Source organism: Spinacia oleracea, chromosome 4, assembly GCF_020520425.1.
Source record: "Spinacia oleracea cultivar Varoflay chromosome 4, BTI_SOV_V1, whole genome shotgun sequence".
Lineage (NCBI taxonomy): Eukaryota > Viridiplantae > Streptophyta > Magnoliopsida > Caryophyllales > Amaranthaceae > Spinacia > Spinacia oleracea.
Genome location: NC_079490.1, coordinates 56,715,660 through 56,733,540, shown reverse-complemented (window position 1 = coordinate 56,733,540; position 17,881 = coordinate 56,715,660). Strand labels below are relative to the sequence as shown.

The 17,881-nt window shown below is 38.4% G+C and overlaps 1 pseudogene; it reads left to right on the top strand.

Annotated features, from left to right (window-relative positions):
- The first annotated feature begins 5,869 nt into the window (after positions 1–5,869).
- On the top strand, positions 5,870–5,969 carry LOC130460374 (uncharacterized; annotated as a pseudogene).
- Positions 5,970–17,881: the final 11,912 nt, after the last annotated feature.

The window sequence follows — 17,881 nt, the reverse complement described above, 5'->3', positions numbered from 1 at the left end:
TACAATCGATCTCTCTCTCAAATTCCTCTCTTTCTGGGCAAATATTCTGGTCTCCAATCGGGGATTGTGAGTGCACATGATTCTCGGTGTCGTGTAAACCCTGGAGGGCAACCGCAAGCGTTCTACTGCATCGGAGGTAGCGCGGAATTGTCTTTTAGAGCAGTGGTCCGGCCACGGCACGACAATTGTTTCAGTTCGTATTACGCAATATCCAGTTAAGTCGTTCCAATTACTTATTTAGCTAACAATCTAAAAGACAATTTTTCTGTTATGGCTATGAATATGTCGAAATTTCTTATTCCTGATATGTCGAAATTGGAACCTCTTGATGGGAAAAACTATAAACGTTGGGCTGTTAGGATGAGATTTTATTTGGAGCAAATTGATGTTGCGTATGTTATTTCTGATGTTGTGAAACCTGTTAATGATGATGAATTGCATGATTTTGAGGTTAAGTTTGCTAAGGATGATAAAACCTGTAAGGGAATGCTATTGCATCATATGTCGAATGTTTTGCTTAACATTTACATGGGCTATAATCATGCTAGGGATATTTGGGATGGTTTAGAGAAAAAGTATGGAACTGATGATGCCGGTACGAAACGTTATTGTGTTAGTAAATGGTTAGGTTTTCAAGTTGAAGATGATAAACATATTATTGATCAAATTCATGCATATGAGAATATCTGTATTGCTATGGCTGCCGAGGGTTTGAGTATATGTGATATAACTCTTGCTATTGTTTTAATTGAGAAACTGCCACCCTCATGGAAAGACTTTAGAAACCAGTTAATGCATAAGAAGAAAGACCTTACCCTAGAGGAACTCGTAGGTCACCTAAAAATTGAGGAGGAGAACCGTATTAAGGATAAGGGTCAATTTGTATTTTCTGGGTCTGCTAAAGCTAATCTGGTTGAACCTAGGGGCAATTTCTATTCTGATAAGTTTAAGGGGAAGGGCAGTCAGTTCAAGCCTCAAGGGAAAATTCAGAAGTATAAGTTTAAGGGTAACTGTTTTGAATGTGGGAAGGCTGGTCACAAGTCCAGGGATTGCAGGGTCAAGAAGAAGCCAGATCAGAATCAAGCTCACCTTGTTGAAGCAGTTGCTGATCCTAACAATTTTATTGCTGTTGTTTCAGAAGCTAATCTGGCAGGTGATGTTGCTGAGTGGATAGTTGATACAGGAGCAACCAGGCACATTTGCACCAACAAAGAAATGTTCACTTCCTACGAGAAGACTGATGGTGAAAATGTATTCATGGGTAACTCTGCTTCTGCAACTGTTCAAGGCAAAGGGAAGATCGTTCTCACTCTCACTTCTGGAAAAACACTCACTTTAACTAATGTTTTGCATGTCCCAGAAATGCGTAGGAATTTAATTTCCGGTAGTTTACTTATGAAAGCTGGTTTGAAGTTGTCCTTTGATTCTGATAGGCTAGTTATTACTCACAATGGGGAATTTGTGGGAAAGGGTTTTTGTAATGGGGGGTTGTTTACTCTTGATGTTTCCATTAAAATTATGAATAAGAAAGCTAGTACTCCTTCTGCTTATATTGCTGAGTCTATTGATTTATGGCATGCTAGATTGGGTCATGTTAATATTGCTTCAATTAAAAGACTCAAACAAATGAACATGATTCCAAGCTTTTCTAAAACTGATTTTGCAAAATGTGAAGTATGTGTTGAAGCAAAATTTGCAAAGAAACCCTTTAAATCAATAGATAGACAGACAGAAGTACTAGAACTTGTTCATAGTGACTTGGGGGATTTTAAAAACTATGAAAGCAGGGGCGGTAAAAGATACTACATTACTTTTGTTGATGACTGCTCTAGATTCACCATGGTTTATCTTCTCAGGTCTAAGGATGAGGCTGAGGAGATGTTCCTCAAGTACAAGGCTGAAGTTGAAAACCAGCTAGACAGGAAAATCAAGAGACTTAGGAGTGATAGGGGGGGTGAGTATGACCCTAACACTCTTAAGGAGTTTTGTGAACAGAATGGTATAGTTCACGAAACAACAGCTCCTTACACACCCGAACAAAACGGGATTGCTGAAAGGAAAAATAGAACTTTAAAAAATATGATGAATTCAATGCTTATTAGTTCTGGGCTTCCTGATAATATGTGGGGGGAAGCTATTCTTTCTGCTTGTCATGTTTTGAACAGGGTGCCTCACAAGAAGCTGGACAAGACCCCATATGAGCTATGGAAGGGTCGAGCACCAAGCCTGAAATACTTGAAAGTGTGGGGGTGCTTAGCAAAGGTTGCCTTACCTAGTTTCAAAAGAGACAAGATTGGTCCCAAAACGGTTGATTCTATCTTTATTGGCTATGCTTATCAAAGTTCTGCTTATCGTTTTTTAGTTAAAGGTGCTAACAACTCTTATGCAAGTGGTAACATTATTGAAGCAAGAGATGCTGAGTTTTTTGAAAACACTTTTCCTTTAAAGATCTCTTGCATTAGTAATGATGTACCATCCTCTAGCACCTCTAATGCTTTACCCATTGCTCCTTGTTCCACTACTAATAATGAGTCTGATTTAGAACCAAGGAGAAGCAAAAGGGCAAGAAAGGAAACAAGTTATGGTGATGATTTTGTTACTGCTTTCCTAACTGAACCTTTCTTGATTACTGATGATTTTGTGTATGTATTTATCCTAGAAGACGACCCTAGAACCTAAGAAGAGGCAATGAGGTCGGTTGATGCAGTTTTCTGGAAAGAGGCCATTGATAGCGAACTTCAGTCAATCCTAAGTAATAATACTTGGGAATTGGTTGATCTGCCTAGAGGTTGTAAACCCATCACCTGTAAGTGGATTTTTAGGAAAAAGTTGAAATCATGTGGGTCCATTGATAAATATAAGGCCAGGATTGTGGTAAGGGGTTTTACTCAAAAACATGGCATTGATTATTTTGATACATACTCTCCTGTAACTAAGATTGCAACCATTAGAACCTTAATTGCTCTTGCATGCATTCATGATCTTGTTGTGCATCAAATGGATGTGAAAACTGCATTTTTAAATGGTGATTTAGATGAAGAGATTTATATGGTTCAACCTGAAGGTTTTGTTGTTCCAGGTCAAGAAAACAAAGTTTGTAAACTGGTCAAGTCATTGTATGGGCTTAAGCAAGCGCCTAAGCAATGGCATGACAAGTTTGACAAGACGATGACTAGTAATGGCTATCATGTAAATGAAGGTGATTCTTGCGTTTATTATAAACATGATTCTTCTGGTTGTGTGATTATTTGTCTTTATGTGGATGACATGCTAATTTTTGGTACTGATTTGGATCGAGTGAATGAAACAAAAGAATTCTTGAGTTCAAAATTTGAAATGAAAGATATGGGTGAGGCAGATGTGATTTTGGGAGTGAAAATTATTAGAACTCCAAATGGCATTTGTCTCAGCCAAGCTCACTATGTTGAAAAGCTTCTTAAAAAGTTTGATTCATTTTATGTCGATCCAATCAAGACCCCTTATGATATAAGCATTCATTTAAAGAAAAACAAAGGTGATCCTGTTTGTCAATCTGAGTATGCTAAAATTATTGGTAGTGTTATGTTTCTCATGAACTATACTAGACCTGACATTGCCTATTCTGTAAGTAGATTAAGCAGGTACACCCATAACCCAAGCAATGAGCATTGGGGTGCGTTAAGGCGATTGCTTAGGTACCTAAGGGGTACCATGGATTGGGGATTGCACTACTCCAAATTTCCAGGAGCATTGGAGGGTTATTGTGATGCCAACTGGGTATCTGGAAATGATGAAGTCAACTCCACTAGTGGTTATGTCTTCACCCTAGGGGGTGGAGCTGTCTCTTGGAAATCCTGTAAGCAATCTTGTACTGCTATGTCTACTATGGAATCTGAGTTTATTGCTCTTGAATTGGCAGGTCATGAGGCAGAATGGTTGAGGAACGTGCTTGCAGATATTCCACTGTGGGGGAAGCCAGCTCCTTCAGTTGCACTTCATTGTGATTCGCAATCTGCTATTGCCGTGGCAAACAACCAAGCCTACAATGGAAAGAAAAGACACATTCGTTTGAGGCACAAGGCTGTCAAAGAATTGCTATCAAGTGGAGTGATATCACTGGACTATGTCAAGTCCGAAAAGAACATCGCGGATCCGTTAACGAAAGGCCTATGTAAGAAACTAGTTTTGGAAACGTCGGAGGGGATGGGCTTGAGGCCCATTGGATGAATTGTAAGGTAATGAACTCCTACTCACCACGAGTTCAAAGGGGAACATTATGTAATAATTCAGAAGCACAAATTTTATTTTCTGTCCATCCCTTAGATGTTTATGATGTGCTTGCTATTATTGAACGAGGTTGAGCATACGGCTCTTAATGAACCCATATCCATATTTTTGGTGGTGTGATGTAGCTCACACTTGATGGGATTCACCTACTTAGGTGTGGAAGTGAGGCCGCTTCCTATGAGAATTGCATGGGCTATTCTCTAGAGCACCTATGAGCATCCAGGTTATGGACGTATGGCCAGTATAATGCGTCACTTTTATTGGCGGAGATTCAGAATATCATACATGTTCAATTGTGTGCTTTGAGTAATGAGTTTCTAACCCCCTATTAAGTTCAATACGAAAGTCACTTGGTAGGAAAGAGATTCTAGCTTGAATGTCACTAAGTGTCAATTCAAGTCGCAAGACATTGACACCTATTCAATTGTTTGTTTTGCCCAGAAATTCAATTCTTTTACTTCTTTCTTTTTCTTCTCATCTTCGGACCTGTGGGGGATTGTTGGAAATCCTAGTGAGAAAACAAAAGAAAATGAGTGGGAAAATGTGGGAATATGAAAAGTCCCACATGGGAAAAACACAAACCATATTCAATGTTTATATTTGGGGGTTTGAGGGAAACATTTGTTTAAGAAAGCATGTGAGTGGCATGGGTGGTCACAACACACACACGCGCGCGCGCGCCGGGCCGGGCTCGGGCGAGGGCCGTGGGCCGTGGGCCGTGGGCCGTGGGCCGTGGGCCTTGGGCCTTGGGCCTTGGTACTTGGTACTTGGTACTTGGTACTTGGTACTTGGTACTTGGTACTTGGTACTTGGTACTTGGTACTTGGTACTTGGCGAATGCGGTTCGCGGGCGTGGGGTGGGTTTTGTGGGCCGGGTTATTACGTCATTACTCCCCACTAGCCGTTTTATGACTGTTGCAGTTCCCCATTACTCCCGTAACTTCTCCACTAGCCGTTTTTTGCTGTTACAGCTTCCCAAAAGCCTCACTATAAATTCATCGTTCATTTCCACAAAAATATACAGAAACTTACAATCGATCTCTCTCTCAAATTCCTCTCTTTCTGGGCAAATATTCTGGTCTCCAATCGGGGATTGTGAGTGCACATAATTCTCGGTGTCGTGTAAACCCTGGAGGGCAACCGCAAGCGTTCTACTGCATCGGAGGTAGCGCGGAATTGTCTTTTAGAGCAGTGGTCCGGCCACGGCACGACAATTGTTTCAGTTCGTATTACGCAATATCCAGTTAAGTCGTTCCAATTACTTATTTAGCTAACAACTTTCACAGCTTGGGAATTCATTGCAGCTACACTAAAAGGTTGGGTAGATTGAGAAGTTTCTTCTTGCATATTATTAAACTTGTAATGTAAAGCAGTCATTTGGGCAGTTAGTTGTTCAATGGAATTCAACTTATGCTTACCACCCTTGTTCGAAAGACCTCTAGGATTCCCATATTGGGCATTGTGAATATCCATCTCCTCGGTCACCTCCATAACTCTAGACACAGGAAGCTGCATGAACATCCCATTAGCAGCAGAATCCAAGATGAGCCTAAAATTATTAGCCATACCGTTGTAAAATTACTAAATCAAGAATCACGGTTGTAGACCATGGTGTGGACATTCTCTCTGCAGATCCTTGAACCTCTCCCAGACCTCAAATAAGCTTTTATCTGCCAACTGTGTGATGGAAATAATTTGACTCCTCAAACGGGTTGTCTTCTTAGGTGGGAAGTACTTCACATAGAAAGCAGAGCCAAAGATTCCTAGTCAGTGATTTTCATTGCCGCTCGGTTTAACCCATTTATCCATAGCTTTGCTTTTCCGCTCAGAGAAAATGGAAAGAGCATCTCCATCATCTTCCCTGGGGTTACATTCTTCGGCTTGATAGTAGGGCAATATTGGATGAAAGACTGAATATGGAGATTAGGGTCTTCACCCTTCTCCCCACCAAGCTGATGCCTTTCAATCATATTTATTAAAGCAGGCTCAATCTTGAAACTGTCAATAGCAATAGTAGGCATGATTGCCTTAGGTAGCACATATAGACTTGGCTTAGAGTAGTCTGTAAGCCTCGGTTATGTTGCTTCATCACCAATCTCTGAATTTGTATGAAAAAGATCACCAACAAGATGTTCAGATTCAGGGTCAGAATAATTTCCCAACTGTGTTATAAAGTTTCTTCGTCTACGATAGGTCCTTTCAGTACGTACGGTCCTAGGCATAGACAAAGAAACTACAAACAATTGTGAGATCCAATCTCAAGGAGCCTTGATATGTAACAATAATCTAGAACAAACAATTAATAACAGAAAATAAAATTGTTTCCCTGGCAACGACGCCAAAATTTGACAGGCTAAATCGCACTCCTATCAAAGATAAACCTAACGTTCACCAACTAAAAATATAGCAATGGAAGTAAGGATCGTATCCACAGGGAAACGATGCTTTTCTACTACTAATCGACAGGTCTAGACTATTAGTAACAGGGAAATTGGTTGATTTGCTAATTAAACTACGACGATAATTAAATAACGATATCAATATTAAGAGAATCTAGGGCAACGATTCACCACAAATGCAGACTAGGATTGGACGACGGACAATAAAAATCAATCAATAACCATAACTAGGAAAACATGCATCTACCGAATCTTATGAATACCTTAGCAAGAACACCTAGCAGGATCTCGCAATTTACTAGAAACAATTCCTATCTAATAGCCACAGATCATGAACATCTGATTCATACCTCTCGGCGCATAATCTAAGATTCATCAAACTCAATCAAAATAGTCCGGCCGAACAGAATTGACAAATAATTAAAACAAGCTATAGAAATTAAAATCAATAATCAAATCCAATCCAATCCCAATCATGCATTCATGGATCCCCAAAACCCTAGAAAACAAACTACTCACGCATATTTAAATTTAACAAAGCAAACACGATTAATGAAAGCATGATTAAATTCGAAGAATAAAATAAAGAACGAATTGAAATTAAATAATAAGGATAAAAAACTAATTAGTAACTAATTGAAGAACGAAGGTTGAAATCAAAAGATTAGAACTTTAATTGAATAAAAATAAGTGTTTGACAATATTTGAGAGCAAAATAAAACTAAGGAAAGATAAAAGTGCTGGAAAATAAGATTCTCTCAAACAAATAACTAAGGGCTATATTTATAGTCTTACCCAAATTAAAGAAAAAAACCAGAAATAAACTAAGTAAAGCGCGCCCCTGGTTGTCGTCACCCGACCGGGCACTAGGCCGCCCAATGGGATTGGGCCGCCCGATCGTGCGAACAACTCGTAACCCACCCGACGGGCATGCATCCGCTCGATCGGGCAGATTTATATCCTTTTGTGATGTTGAAATGTGGGCGCCCGATGGGCACCGGGCGACGGGCGCCCGATCGGGCGCGTGCTGAAAGGGGGAAATCCTCATTTTCATGCCTGGTTGGTCTCCCTTCGCCCACCGGTCGTAGGGAGACCGGCTTGATGCCTCATCCTTCGTTAATATCACCGAGTCTAACTCTTGGGCTCAAACATAAACATCTTATGCTCCCGAGAGTTGACAATGATCGTCCTGAACCTACTCGGGATCGCGTAGTGGCCCGTAATATCACGAAACGAGCCTAAAAAGGCCAATTTCTCTTCAAACAACCTGAAACTCAAGGCAAACTTCATAACACATATTAGTACTAAAAATGGCTCCTAACATCTCATTTAACACAGAAAAGTACTAAGGGACTTGGGTAAAATCACTATTGTACTATGCATATATCACTGAGGAAGGATCTCATTCTTAGACGTTTAGCGGGAAAGAGTATTCCATCGATTCATGCACCTATATATCTCATTGGCTGGAGTATAAATGATGGCCCGCTTCTTACACCAGAAGTTCCACTTGAATGCCTTACTCACCACCATCTGGCATTGGCCCCAGTTGCAAAGAGTAAACCACCCTTCAGCGGCACCCAGACACTTAGTAAGAGCCACAAGCTTGATAAATGTCGCGAAAAAGGGAGTGATGCCCTTAAGCTCCCACTTGGCTATGCAGCCAAAAACGCTGGCCCAAGAGTTGGGCGTCAACTGGGAAAGTTCTAACTCATAGCTGCCAAGCATCTCTATGACGAACAGATGAGGTGGAAACCTAAGCTCCAATTTTAGAGTAAACGCATACACAGAAAATTCACCTTCCACTAGCCACCTTGTGGTGCACTGTTTGTTTACCTGAATAAGGAATTCGAAGTCTTCTTCAACATGGAAGCTTTCCTTATAAACAACCCCATGTTGAGCAAGACAATCCCGATATCCTTGTAACGGGAAAATTTCAGATGGCAGAATTTGTGTTTCTTCTCTTCTTGAAGCAACGGTCGTCGTTTTTTCCTTCTTCTCTTAACCCTCAACTCCCTCGGCGTCTAATGGCGTTGACGACTCTCTTTCTTACTCTTCTGCAACATTAGACGCCTCCAATGTTCTCTCAGTTTCTTCCTGATGAGATAATTTGCATGTCATGCACGTCTTTATGGCCCAAGGGACCCACTTTAGTCGTCTCCTCGATCTATTCTTATCATGACGTCCTGCATATGGGAAGGTGAATGTATGGCTTACGACGTAAGGAAAGAAATCCCTCAAGAAAGAACAGCCAACCAACGATCATCGTCCTAAGAACCAGAAAGGCATGCTGCCACTTATGAAAAATAATAGAGTACGGGCTAAAAGTAATAAACAATAATTACCAAAAAAAAGAAGAAGAAGAAGTTACCTTTAAGATCAAAAGAAAAACGACACAAATCTGCTTGAAAACTACTGGTCGAAGAAATTGCTAACTTTCAAGAACAATTGAAGAACAAGGTATGATGGGAATATCTGGTGGTTGTTGATGGTGGTCTGAAATCACTTCCCTGGTGGTTAAAGGATGCCAGAAACTGCCTCATGAATTCTATCTAATATTACGAAAAAGTGAAAGTAGGAAAGTGAAATACCTAAGGGGTATTTATAGAAGGGTGAGGTAAATAGGAGAGCCACGTGTTGACCTTGTAGAGCATCCATATCCATTCTAATGATCAACAAGTGTAACTACAAACAGAGCTTTCCCGAAATACCCTTATTGAGGGGAAAATGAGTAACATAAAATACATGTCCAGCTAGGACCAATCAAACTGCGCCAAGTGGCTTGTACAAAAGGAATGTGTATAGTTAGATGTACTTCTTGCATACTAAAAAGGATTTAGTCTGCAACTAAAGACAAATAGGCACAAGCATAAAAGGCACGTGTAGGGGTTATTTTTTGAGGGTCTTGATTGTTTTAAGCTATGTTTCTCTCGTATTTTGTATACTTGTATATTCGAATTTTCGGAAAGTAAGTTATGGGAACTTGACACGTCCCATTTAGAACGCGCCAAGTGCCTAAACTTCGTCAATTCATCAAGTCCAACATTTAAATTTGACTTGAATTTCGCAATCTCACCCAGTAAAGGGGATCCAAATTCCAAGGTCGGGCTAAATGACTTATTCATTTGAACATTTTGAAAATCGGAATCCAAAATTATGCGAAATTATGCTAGGAAGTGCCCCTACGAGCTATCGAATACTGCGTTCCGACGGAGTTGCCACCAAACAAGTTTATGGGTCCGGTTTGGAAAGACCAAATGACTCGAGATAAGACTAGGACTTGAAACCCTTTTGAGACTCGGGTAAGGGAACGGGACACTTATTTTGGGAGTTTTGATAAGTTGGTTCAAATAAGATAAGGATCATTTTCGTGCATAATGCTAATCAAGACACTAAGTTTAAGTTGGTGAGCATGCATATTAGAACATTGAAATTGTTAATTTGTACGTGATCGCTTTGCTTTAAGTCCAATTTTGAGGGAACCTAATCCGGATGTCCAAAAATGTTAAGCATGATTTGAACTTTGTAGATTGTTGATTTAGCATGTTAGGTGATGAAAGCAATAACAAATAGAGCAAAGCATCGCAATATAAAATAGGGTGCAAGAATGTAAAGATTATACATCACCACCTAGAATGGACTAGGTGTAAACCAAATGATTAGTAAAGGTGCGGAATTGAAAGGTGCAATATTGAAATAAGCAATAAAGTATTGAAATTGCATAATCGGAATGGCATGTTGGAAATCCAAACGAGAAACACTTTCTCAAGTATGATTTGGTTGCTCATGGATTAAACTTTGAAAGAATCTAACTTTGAAATGAGTTTGCTCATTAAAAAGTATCATCGATTTTGTATTTGAACATTGAAATAAAGCTTGAATATTGAACTTAAACTTGAATATAGAACTTGAATATTAGGAGACTAAACTCTTAAATATTATAACTTTCATACTATAATGTCTCATCTTAAATAAGATCCAAGACTTGAAATTGATTCTAGTTTAAAGAGAAATTGATCTCTTTTGAACATCATTGAATATTGGATGTAGAAATTGTATATTGAACATGAAACTTTTGATGTTCATGTGTTCTAGTTTGGAAAAGGGTTTGCACTTTTCCAAACATCATTAAACTTGCATATAGTTAGAGTTTTTTGAAGATTTGAATGAGATTATCATAAGGAACACTTTCAAGAATGAAAGATTCAACTTATTAGTCATGTTTTGTTGAAAATAAAACTTAAAAATGGAAACTTGAAACATAGAGATGGAGTATGGAAGAGCATTTAAGGGGGATTCAAGTATAAAACCCCTTAAAGGTTACTCCTTTTGTACAAATCCTAGTTTACATGAGGTATGAACTCATTAAACATCCTTGGATTATTGAAAGAGCTTGAAAATTAAAGCATAGAAATTAGAAATATTATAACTTAAGGACTCGGATTACCTAGATTTTCTAGGTTGATGCTTCCAAGGTGTTTTCCCAATTGCTTAACTAATTAGAAATTGTTGCGTTTTAGAAAAGTTTGAATTTTGGAGAGGATTAGTATGTTGATGAGTAATTTTTGCATTACGATGTTAAGTGTTTCTGAATTTTTTTCTCCTCCCTTCCATTCATTAAAAATGGGGGATTTTATAGGAAATTGGCTGGAAAAGGCAAAAAGAGCATGCGCCCGATGCAGGTGGGGTGCACGCGTCTGGCGCGGCGCTAGCTGCTAGAGCAAGGACGATGATGTCATCCTTTTTTTGGTGCGTTGGCAGCTGTACATTGTACTTTGGAGGCTAGAGAAAATATGACTTTCTTGGAGAATAAGTCCTGGATTTTTACCACATGCATTCGTCGTTTTCGATTTTTTTGTACAGTTTAAACTCGGTTTTTACGGGTCGGAGCCCAAGATGCTCAGTTTTGTTGGTCGATTTGGATTACTTAACGGCATGAAAATTCTAACATCCTAAGTGGAGTCTCCAGATTGTAGGGGGCTATTTGTTAAGGGTCTTGATTGTTTTAAGCTATGTTTCTCTCGTATTTCGTATACTTGTATATTCGAATTTTTGGAATGTATGTTATGGGAACTTGACACGTCCCATTTAGAACGTGCCAAGTTCCTAAACTTGGTCAATTCATCAAGAAGTCCGACATTTGGATTTGACTTGATTTTCACAATCTCACCTCGTAAAGGGGAGCAAAATTCCAAGGTCGGGCTAAATGACTTAAAGATTTGAACATTTTAAAAATCGGAATCCCAAAAAATTATGCTAGAAAGTTCCCCTACGGCTATCGAATAAGCAATAAATTATTGAAATTGCATAATCGAAATGGCATGAATGATGTTGGAAATCAAAACAAGAAACACTTAATCAAGTATGATTTGGTTTCTCATGGATTCAAACTTGGAAAGAATGTGCTCATTAAAAAGTATTATCGATTTTGTATTTGAACACTGAAAAAAAGCTTGAATATTAAACTTGAGCTTGAATATAGAACTTGAATATTGAAATTAGGAGGCTAAACTCTTAAAGATTACAACTTTTATGCTAAAAAGTCTCATCTTTAATAAGCCGCATGACTTGAAATTGATTCTAGTCTATGGAGAAATTGACCATATAAACATCACTGAATATTGAATGTAGAAATTGTATATTGAACATGAAACTTTTTATGTTCATATGTTCTAGTTTGGAAAAGGGTTTGCACTTTTCCAAACATCATTGAACTTGCATAAAGTTAGAGTTTTTTGAATATTTGAATGATGATTTTCATAAGGAACACTTTCAAGAATGAAAGCATCAACTTATTAATCATGTTTTATTGAAAACAAAACTTTAAAATTGAAACTTGAAACTTGGAAATGAAGTATGGAAGACCATTTAAGGGGGATTCAAGTATGAAACCCCTTAAAGGTTACTCCATTTTGTACAAATCCTAGTTTACATGAGTTATAAACTCACTAAACATCCTTGGATTATTGAAAAAGCTTGAAGATTAAAGCATATAAATTAGAAATAATAGAATTTAGGGACTCGCATTATCTAGATTTCCTAGGTTGATGATTCCAAGATGTTTTCCCAATTGCTTAAGAATTTAGAAATTGTTTCTTTTTAGAAAAATTGAAATTTGGAGAGGATTAGTATGTTAGGGAGTGTTTATGCATTATGACGTTAAGTGTTTATGACTTTTTTCTCCTATCTTCCATTCATTAAAAAGGGGGATTTTATAGGAAATCGGCTGGAAAAGCCAAAAGAACCTGCGCCCGGCGCAGGTGGGGTGCACGCGCCTGGCGCGGCGCTAGCTGCCAGAGCAACGACGATGATGTTGAAGGAAATATGTCCTTCACCCAAGGTGCACTAGTCTAATACCAAGGTTCAGATTAATTACGAACAATTAATTCAGTGAGATCAAGTGATCGGAACAGCTGGCTGGAGCAATGCTTCCGATCAGTGAGTTCTAATCTATATTAGGACTCACAGCTTACTCTTTACTGAACCTATAAGGTCACACCATTGGCATGTAAAAGATCATCGGATTAAATGAATCGGAAATTCATTTAATAGCTTTTGGGGAATTAGTTCGGAAAAACATAAATATACGATAGGACGTTGGATCGGAATCGTATATCGTATCGCGTATATTCGTAAGGTAGGCGAACGAATAATCGTATCGTACGACCGTGATTCGTCAAGTACTATACGATAAACAATAGCCGTAAGGCATTGGTCGCGGATACGAGCAAGGAAAAGCTTTCGGCCCTTCGAGCTAAGCGCGCAAGCACGGAAGGACCAACAAGCGCATGGCCCATGGCCTGCGGCTTCGCGCACGGGACAGCAGCAGCGGCAGTGCATAAACAGCGAGGCCCAAGGCCCACGGCTGTGTGTTGCTGCGCGCGTGCTCGTGGGCTTGTGCGAGAGAGAGTTGACCGGCCTAAGGCCTTGTGCTTTGGCTGGTCATGTTATAACCTAAGGGTTATAACACCTCACCGTATTGTTATATTTTTCCAACACACATTCTATGTAATTTCAGTTTAACCTAAATCAAAAGAGAAACCCTAATCTCTTTTGAACCTCCGTTCAAACTGTTCTTCTCTAAAAGCTAAAATATCTTGAGTAACTTCTAAGCCATCAATCTCAAGACGGATCTGAACGTGTCGGTGAACCAAGTAGAGGAATGACATATGGAGTTCTTGTTCGTGTTTGTGGTACGTTGAATCTAGAGAAAACACGCTACAAACGTAAGTCTGCTTGATCTGTACTTTATACATGGTTCCTGGCTTTGGGAATTATTTAGCTGCGTTAATATGTTTTTAACGGCATTCCTTTACAGTGGTATCATGAGCAACATGTATTTTAAGTACATTTTGGCATGTTATTATGTTTGTGTCGTTGTCGAATTTTTCTGATTTTTTCATGAATTTTTGGAATTTTTTCCGGATTATTGGACAGATCGTAGAATATGTTACGAGTTCGTAAAATGTAGGAAATTCGAATTTTTTGACCCTATTCTGATTGAAAACGGCGTTTTAAGATCATCTAATGTGAACAGAATCGCAAAAAAAGCCCCCTAAGTTTGAGTTTTTGGGCGTTTTAGTTAATGAATGAATTAAATTAACAATTTTGGAAAGTTTTTCAATTAATTACTCGATCTAAACTACTCGGAATTAATTGAAATTTTTCCCTACTGTTCTGGGGTATATTTTAAAATTATGGTAAAGTTTTCGGCCATAAGTTTTAAGTATAAACCCTAATTTGATTTTCCCCTAACTTAATGATTTTTAGATGTAAATTGATTTTATTAATTATTTAGATCTGGAAATTTGTTTAGTTAGAAAGGGGAATGTAATTTCATGTTAAATGGCAGATATAAAAAATTTATGGATTAAAATTTTGATTAGATTCGTTAATTTCAATCGATCACCTAAACCAAATTTGATAAAAATCTGAAATTTAAATGTTTAGAACGATTTAAAGTTTTGGATTGAATTATCAAACTTATTCAAAATTTTGTTGATATTGATCGTTCGTTAAATTTGAATAATTTGTTAGCCTAGATTTGTTATATTTCATTAATTAGATTGTTTGAAATTTAATAAAATCGATCAAACATTATTTTTCGTAAGTAAAACGAATAGTTTTGTTAAAATTATGAAAAATGATTTTTCGTGCAATTTTGTTTCGAACATTAAAAAAGTTGATTTTTTTTTAATAAAAGTCGGACAACAAACCACTTGCACGAAGCAAGGGCTGCTCCCTCGTTTGCGAAACGAATAGGCAAGGCACGCACACGAAGGCAGACCCAAGGGGCGCTGGCCTTGTGCGATGTGCCTACGGGCTGCGAGCAAAGGCGTGTAGCATGCACAGAGCTGGGCGAAGCCTATGGGCGAGCTCGAGGCACGCAACACGCATCGGGCAGCGCTGCGCCAACGAGGGAGCTAGCGTGCCAGCGTGCGCTAGCCCGAAGCGTTGCGACAGCACAACAAGCAGCAAGCAACAAGCGACGAGGCAGCATAGGCAGTGGGCGCGGGCATTGGTCCTGTGCGCTGTTGCGGTGCTCGTGCCTGCGCGATGGGCTTGGGCCCTCGTGTGGGTGCGAGGCTACAAGGCACTTCGCGTCGTTGGGCTGGGCACTCGTCTAGCCCACAATGCATCCAAATGTTCATATTTGCTTCGTTTGAGCTTTGGACTTAATTTTGCACGAAAAGGCCTAACGGTGGACTTTAAGTATTTTATTTTATTTGACTTGGGCCTGGCCGTGAGTTTAAATATTTAAAATTAAAATGTTGGTTTAAGTGGGAGCCATTTAATGAAATTAAATGAAATAATTAATTTTAATTATTTTCGTAGGTCACCATTATTTTAATTAAATTAAATTTTGATTAGAATAATTCTAAGGATTAATAATTCGGAATTGATTAATCTTTTAGGACGCGTTTTACGTGAACGTGGTTTTTAAATAAATCATGTAAATACTTGCATATTTATTTGGGCCATTCGTTTTAGGACACGAATGGATTATTTTATGTATTGCAGTTATTCAAGGTGACTTGTATGGCCAATCTAGGATAGTTAAATACGGTCTGCGTACCGTTTTATCTTTGAATGTAAAGTTTTAAATATGGTCTACGTACCATTGAAGTTTTGATGTAATTATTTATTATTTCAAGTTCTTCTAGGATATTTAGAACTTTAAGTTAGCTTTTGAATGAAGTCCAAGACGATGCCAAGCTAACAAGGTGAAGGAGATTGGATCCTTCAAGACAAAGTTTTGGGTCATACTAGTTCACCAAAGTTAAATTTATGCACTTATATATTATGAATGAATGTATATTATGCATGAATGTTGTTTGTATGTCCGATTATCACTAAATAATCAAACCGACATAGAAACAAGTAGGTCCAAAGTAATACTGAGTTTATAATTGCCTTCCGAATCAAGCACTTACAAAAATCTAAGGATCTAAGGTAATAGGTTTACGCCAAAGCGAGGTGCTATTTTAGTTGACTTAGATGGTAAGGTATCCCAAAGGAACACATTGATTGTGGTTGTAACTCAAACAACAATGGCATATGTTGTGGCAAAGGAATAAATTATGGAATTAATTTATTAACCAAGAGTAATTTGGAGATTACTAGCAATAGGTTTTGCTTGCCTAGAATCTTAAAAGACCTTAGACATGCCAAAGCTGCTTAAGAATTTAGGATTTTTAGGGTCTTGGAATCGTTTGCATGAATGAAATGTTTAATAGCTTTAATGATTGCATGATTGATTTTATTTCAAAGTTATTGAAGATTATGAATGGTTATTTATTTCGAATTCTTTTCAAATGTAGAATGTCTAAAACAATAATCAAAGCATCAGAAATTCTGGATGTCAAGTTAAACTTGACTAACTTTCTTGAATGGGAAAGGAAACTTATCAAAGTTTTAAAAGTTAACGACATGAACTATGTCGCCGAGCAACCTTTTCCTAGCAATTATGCGAGGGGTATGACTTCAGAAAGGTACAGAAATTGGGCACTTCACAAGTACCTTGTCTCGGAATTTATCCTAAAATCTATCCCTGAAAATAGGAGAGGGAGGTTCATTACCTATGAGCCTCATGTACTCCTAAGTCATCTAAGGGATAGATGTCGTGTGAGGTATCAACCCAATGGCCAATGGCCAAACTGTTGGCAACGGGGTTGATGAATTGGCTAATTCAATGAGCAATCTCAAACTCATTACCCCACATAGATCGTGCCTGGAGGTCGAGCTTCTAGAGGCACAAAAGCGCATTTACAAGGCTAATATGGACAGAAACACACCAATTCTGTCTCATGTGAATATGATGACTGGATTATTCTTCACAATTGAGAAACTTGGTGGTTCTATCAAAGAGCCAATCGCTATAGCACTTGTGCTAAACTCTCTTGATAGGGATTATGAGGGGTTTAAGATGGACTATCTCTTTAATTAGAAAGAGAACACATTCAGTGAACTTGTGGAATTGCTCGAGAAATTCGAGAGAATCCTAAAGCTCAAGTAAGACCCTTTGAATGTGAAGTGCACTAAATTCAAGAAAGTGTGCAAGGGGAAGAAAAGCAAGGCTGCATCTTCATCCACTCCCGGAGGGCAACTGGCGCCTTCTAAGAGCAAGATGAGGAAGAACACTTCTCCTTCTACATCGCAATGCTTCAATTGTAATGAAATTGGTCATTACAAAAGAGATTGCCCAAATTAAAGGAAAGAAAGAAGGACGGAAACGTTACTTCTCCTTCAGGTATGTATGTCATACATTGTAATCTTGCAAATTCTACTTCTTGGGTATTACATACTGGTTGTGGCTCACACTTATGTTCCAATTCGCAGGGACTAAGGAGAAGTAGAAAGCTTGATAAAGGCGAGATGGATCTACGCGTGGGAAATGGAGCACAGATTTCTGCATTAGCCGTAGGATCTTATTTTATATCTTTGCCAAGTGGTTTTTGTTTTGGAACTAGAAAATTGTTACTATGTTCCAAGTATCACCATAAACATTATTTCCGTTTCAAGTTTGGATTCTAAAGGTTTTAGTTTTCAATTTAAAGACAATAGTTGTTCTTTTTCTTTGAATGAAATGTTTTATGGTTCAGCACAACAAGAAAATGGTCTATATGTGCTAGATACAAGCAAACAAATTTATAACATAAATGCCAAAAAGGCTAAAACTGGTGATTCCGATCTCAAATATTTGTGGTATTTTCGAT